Source organism: Podarcis vaucheri (genome assembly GCF_965113315.1).
Source record: "Podarcis vaucheri genome assembly, chromosome: 8".
NCBI lineage: Eukaryota > Metazoa > Chordata > Lepidosauria > Squamata > Lacertidae > Podarcis > Podarcis vaucheri.
Window position 1 is genome coordinate 78,699,342 of NC_138766.1, and position 6,000 is coordinate 78,705,341.

Below are 6,000 nucleotides of genomic sequence, written 5' to 3' on the forward strand. Positions count from 1 at the left end.
TCGTCAGAATAGAAATATTTCAAAATGATGATGGGTAGGAACATATCAGGGAAGCTGCCTTATACCATCAGACCACTGGTCCATGTAGCTTGGTATATCCAACTCTGAATGGCAGCAGCTACTTAAGAGTTTCAGGGAGGGGACATCCTTGTCCTACCTGGAGATGACAGAGATTAAACTTTCCCTTTAAACCTTTAACACTTTCAGCATATAAAGCAGATGTTCTACAACTGAGCTATAGTCTTTCTTTCTTCTGCTGAAATTGTCCCCCAGAGCTGATTCAGGATGAATGTCCTATTCTCATCTCCCCCTTGGCCGTGTTTCCCTCCCCACTCACAAGGCTGAGAAATTAAGCTCACAATTTCAGCGAGGGATTAATGTAAGTGTTGAGATAAAGGTTGCCTACTGCATTAGATTCGTCTATCGGTGTTTAAATTTGTTCCTTCACAAAATAACATAGACATGAACCAACTGTGGAAGATGGAAACTATTTGAAAGTGGCATTTACAGACGTCCTCCAAACAAATGTACAGTTATCTGTCCCGTGATGTGGTTCGGGGGTCAGTGGGTTTGGGGAAGATTCAATCTGAACTGGAGAAAAGGTGGCTGAACCAGGCACGTATTGGCTAGTGTCCATGTTAATACCAACACTCCTCTACACAGCGAAGCCTCAGAGCAGTTTTGCAAGTGTTTCGAAAACGTAAATGCATGTTTTGTTTTGGGTGTTTTGTTTTGTTTTTGTTTTTTTTAAAAAAACTAAGGTGGATAAGCAAATATGCACAAAGAAATGTGTTACTTAAAAAAGAACTTGCGGACAGCTCTCTCGATGCAGAAAGGCTGAGGGCAGAGCTGTGAGCTAACACACCTCTTCAGCATGGGAAGGAACTTGCCAATTCAACTTTCATCTTGCTACTATGACTGCAAGCACAGGTTGAAGTAAAATGAACTCACTGTGACCACAAGGCTTCACAACAAGTCAGGCCGGGGGGGGGAGAGAGGGGGGAGAGGTGTTCCTCAGACTCTCTGTCACTGATTATTTATAATTCAGAAATTCTTCTCCTGCCCACCCCCCCTGTTCTGAGTTGGTTCAAATGACCATTCACAAAAGGCAGATGATTCATATGGCCACCTTGACTCCAGCCTTGCTTTTTTAAAAAAATAAAAATTAGGAAATTCAACAATACATTTTATCAAAAAACGTATCATCCTTAATTCCCCCCCTATTTTCCCCTCCCCATAAAGCAACCCCCCCCCCGACTTCCCTCAGCTCCTCTCTCTGGTTTAACAACAACGGTTATTCTCTGCATGTTACAAAATTGTATAGATCCTTAATTTATCTAACTGGCTATTACCAATAAAAAGTTTGTGAGTGTTTATTCAAAACCTGCCAAGGAGTCCAGTTCATTTTGTTGTTTCTTTAAGTACTTTGTAAAAGCTCCCCATTCTTCCTTAAAACCACAGTTGTCCTTATCACATAGTTTATGTGTCAGTTTTGCCAATTCCACATAGTGCATCAGTTTCTCTTGCCACAGTTCTTTGGTCGGGATTTCTTCATTCTTCCATCCCTGTGCTATTAGGACTCTTGCCGCCGTTGTCACATACATGAAAATGTTTTTCAGTTTCCTTGCTAATAAGGTGGAACAACACATTGCTTGTAGGCCTGTGATACTTTAAAGGGGCTGTTTTCTTTCTTTCTTTTTTTGCAATATGCAGCTATTGAGGCTACAATTTGAAAGGGATCTCTAGTGTGAGGTGTGTGTTTGTTTGTGCATGCATGTGTGTGTGTGTGTGTGGGGAATGCCTTTTGTACTCTCACCTCTTGCGCAATTTTCCTGCCGAATATCCTCCTCCTGCTGTTTTTACTCCCTAGCCCCATAAGAGGGGGGTGGGGGAATATACAGGATCCCATATCCATTCCCCACTGGATTGGTGTGGTTGTGGGGGCAGCTTGGAAGGATTTTCCTTGGGGAAACAACCTGAGGGGAAAGGTTACAAAACCTCTCCTTCCTGCCCTCTCCTTCCAAACTCCTGCTAGGGGCTGCATTTCCAGAAAACAACAACAAGGACGCCTAAAAAGAACCACCAAGCTACACAGAACATGCAGTTCCATCCTAAGACTTCAAACGTCATTGCTAGCTCACCTGACCACATATACCTAGGTTAGTCATTTGTGGCTAACGGATGAAAGGGAAAAAATAAGTAACTTTCTTCCAGGTTACAAAAGTGTCTTGTCTGGCTTTCCAGAGGTCTGTTCATATTTGCCATGATCAACCTGGTGTGCAGCTATTGACAACTCTGCTTATTATCACCATCATCATATCTAACCCGGATCTCTCTTTCCTTGGAAGATCACTAGCACTCACACTTGCTTCCGTCAGGAACCTTGGTTTTGGGATTCGCACCAGTTTAATGCTTTGAATTTGCTTTGACTTTCAGCTTTGATTCATTCACTTCTGTTAAAATCAAAGCAGGGCATTTTGTTCACTGCTCTCTGGTCCCAACGGCAAACACCTGACCACAACCGCAGGTTCCGTAAACATCTTACATAAATCCCCGGATTCATAAACACCGATTCGCAAATAATGAAGCGACAGTAGTTTCTGCAACATAAAGTTTTGACAGGGAAATGCTCTTCCCCCTTGCCTCGTCAAACTTAGCCCCCTTCCATCCAAACTGACCGAAGGAGGGCAAGTCTCAGGAGGATGGGGGCGAAGAGGAGAAATATCATATCACCACATGTGGCCATGGCTATCCCAGGTGACTCAAAGGTAGAGATGGGGGGGGGGGAGTTTGGCTCAGTTAATATTTCAAAGGCGAAGCTACCTAATTTGCACTCCCTGAAACACTGCATGAACCAAAATACAGCAATCCTTTGACATCCACATGCAAAATTTTGAATTTTGCAACGTTGTTCTCCAGCAAAGTAATGTGTTCAGAAATGAAAGTACTAGGTACAGTGGTACCTCGGGTTAAGTACTTAATTCGTTCCAGAGGTCGGTACTTAACCTGAAACTGTTCTTAACCTGAAGCACCACTTTAGCTAATGGGGCTTCCCGCTGCTGCCGCGCCACTGGAGCACGATTTCTGTTCTCATCCTGAAGCAAAGTTCTTAACCTGAGGTAATATTTCTGGGTTAGCAGAATCTGTAACCTGAAGTGTATGTAACCTGAAGCGTATGTAACCTGAGGCACCTCTGTATTCATATAAATGCATATACTTGTGAAAATAAAATAAAAATGTGTTACGTTTGTGCATACATTCATACCTCTGGTTATGTCCACTTCATGTTACGTTCTTTCAGGTTACGTCCCGCGGCGACCAGATAGTACTGGAAAGAGTTACTTCCGGGTTTCACTGCTTGCGCATGCGCAGACGCACAAAATGACATCATGCACACATGCAGATGTGTAAAATGACATCACGTGCATGCGCAGAAGCGGCGAATCGTGACCCTCGCGTGCGCAGACACGCCACTGCGGGTTGCACTCTTTTCATGTTGCAAAAGGGCCTCCGGAACAGATCCTGTTCTCAACCAGAGGTACCACTGTATTTGGCAAAACTGTATGCAAAAATACGTATATTAGTAGAAATTGGCACTGAAATATGAATGAGGACTCCCCCCCCCCAACTAATATGCAGATAAATTCTGCAATCCTAATGCTGCTACTGGTAGGAAATCCAAAGCCTACATGAGCAAAAAGGCTGTCAATGGTTACTAGCCATGATGGTTACGCTCTGCCTCTATGGTCAGTTATGCTTCTGAATACTAGTTGCTGGAAACCACAGGAGGGGAAAGGTTTCTTGTGATTGGGTGTCAGGGCTTGTTCAGCTGCAGGTCAACAGCTCAGAGATTGGCAATAAAGTTGATACAATACAAACAGAGAAACCTGCCAGAACTGATGATCGAGGCCTCCCACTTCCCCCCAATTCTCTTTCCCATCCGGCTGTTTCCCATGCAGCGTTAAACCCCCCCCACTTGGGGGGGCTGCGCTCTCTCTGCTTGTTGCTCTGCTGCATGCAAAAGTCGCTGAGACCTTGGAGACAAGGGAGGAGGGGAGCCGAATACACTAGGACTGGCAGGCTCCTGTGAATCTGTTGCAGCCTCAGCCTTCCCCTCTCCTTCAGCTGCCTGTCCTATATCTGCAATGCTTTCTGCCGCTTCTTCCTCTCTCTCACTTAAGCCTGTTGCTTGTTCAGCACCCAACCATTCTGCCCCCTCCACTTCATCCTCTGACCTGCCTGCCATGTCCCAACACCACTCCCCTGGATCTCAGCCTTCCTCTTTTGAGGCTCCTCTGGGGGTTTCTCTGGCAGGAGCCTCCCACCAGTCCATCCAGTCTCTGGCACCGGGTCCAGGCGTCCAGTTGGCCTCTGCGAGAACAAGATGCTGCACCAGACAAGCCCTTGGCAGGGCTCTTCTTCTGTTCTGTTTAACTGCCCATCCAAAGCCCTGCTGGGCTCTCAGCAGTAAGAGATAAGTGAGGTCGGCAGAGCTCTTGCTCTTGCACTCCTCCAGGCTTTTAAGTTTTATTCCCCTTTGTTAAACACTTTCCCTCCTACTGGGGACACTCAGAAGGAAATTCACAGGGCCAGCTTCTGAGAACACACTACAAAGGCCAACTGCTGAATTGCCTGGGCTGTAAGCATTCAACAGAGCTAGGTGCACAGCTGTGCAGTGGTACCTCGGGTTAAGTATTTAATTCGTTCCGGAGGTCCGTTCTTGACCTGAAACTGTTCTTAACCTGAAGCGCCACTTTAGCTAATGGGGCCTCCCGCTGCTGCTGCGCCGCCGGAGCACGATTTCTGTTCTCATCCTGAAGCAAAGTTCTTAACCCGAGGCACTATTTCAAGGTTAGTGGAGTCTGTAACCTGAAGCGTATGTAACCTGAAGTGTATGTAACCTGAGGTACCACTGTAATGCCTTCTCAAAGGGGAAGAGACCCAGGTTGCTGAAAAAGTTAGATTTAATTTTTCGTTTTCCTGGAAATATAAGAATGCTGCTTATTTTATCATTTTGTAAAAGCAGAAGAATCGTTCTAGGACTCAGCGCATGAGCCCGTCTTGGCACAGGGCCACCACCCGAGTCTTCTTTTTGGACCGTGCAGACGTTGTCAGTTTTTGGAAGAAATACTGTCACGTTTGGCTTTGTGATGCAAGATACTAATCAGGCCTGGGCACTGTCAAAAACACGAAGGATTATGGATAACTCAGTCACTGCCAAAAGCAACTGTCTCCCTTTGGGTTGTACAGTGTAGTGCCTCAGCAATCATTTTGGATGATCTAGCAGGTGTTTAAGCCATAGATTGTACTTGCATTTGCCATTCTAGTTATCGGATTGGCTGGTGGGAGGCTTTTGTTATGGATTTCCTACCAGATTTCTGTGAGCAGGCCTGTGTAGGTTATAGACATCATTGGTGTTTTTTTAATTTTTTAATTTATTTCATGAAATGTATACAGTGGTACCTCCGGTTAAGTTCTTAATTCATTCCAGAGGTCCGTTCTTAATCTGAAATTGTTCTTAACCTGAAGCACCACTTTAGCTAATGGGGCCTCCTGCTGCCGCCATGCCACCAGAGCACGATTTCTGTTCTCATCCTGAAGCAAAGTTCTTAACCTGAAGCACTATTTCTGGGTTAGCGGACTCTGTAACCTGAAGCGTATGTAACCCTGTACACTACTCGATTGCAGAAAAAAAACATCAAAGTGGTTTCTGAAGGAAAAGGAAAAGATAAAACAATACCATTATGTCTACAAAACTTACCCCTGCTGAAATCCCTCATGACTCAGAGAGAATCTGAATTTTTGGAGGGTGCGTGAAGGACAGCCACCTATAGGGTTGCCATAGTTTGAAGAGCAAAAAAAGAGGACACATTTGCCAACTTTTAGCTATGGATTACTATGACGACTCTACCCATGAAAAAAAGAGGATGTGTCCTGGAAAAAACCAGGACAACCTGTTTCCTGGGAACCCTACTCCACGTTCTCGGCAAATAAAATGGC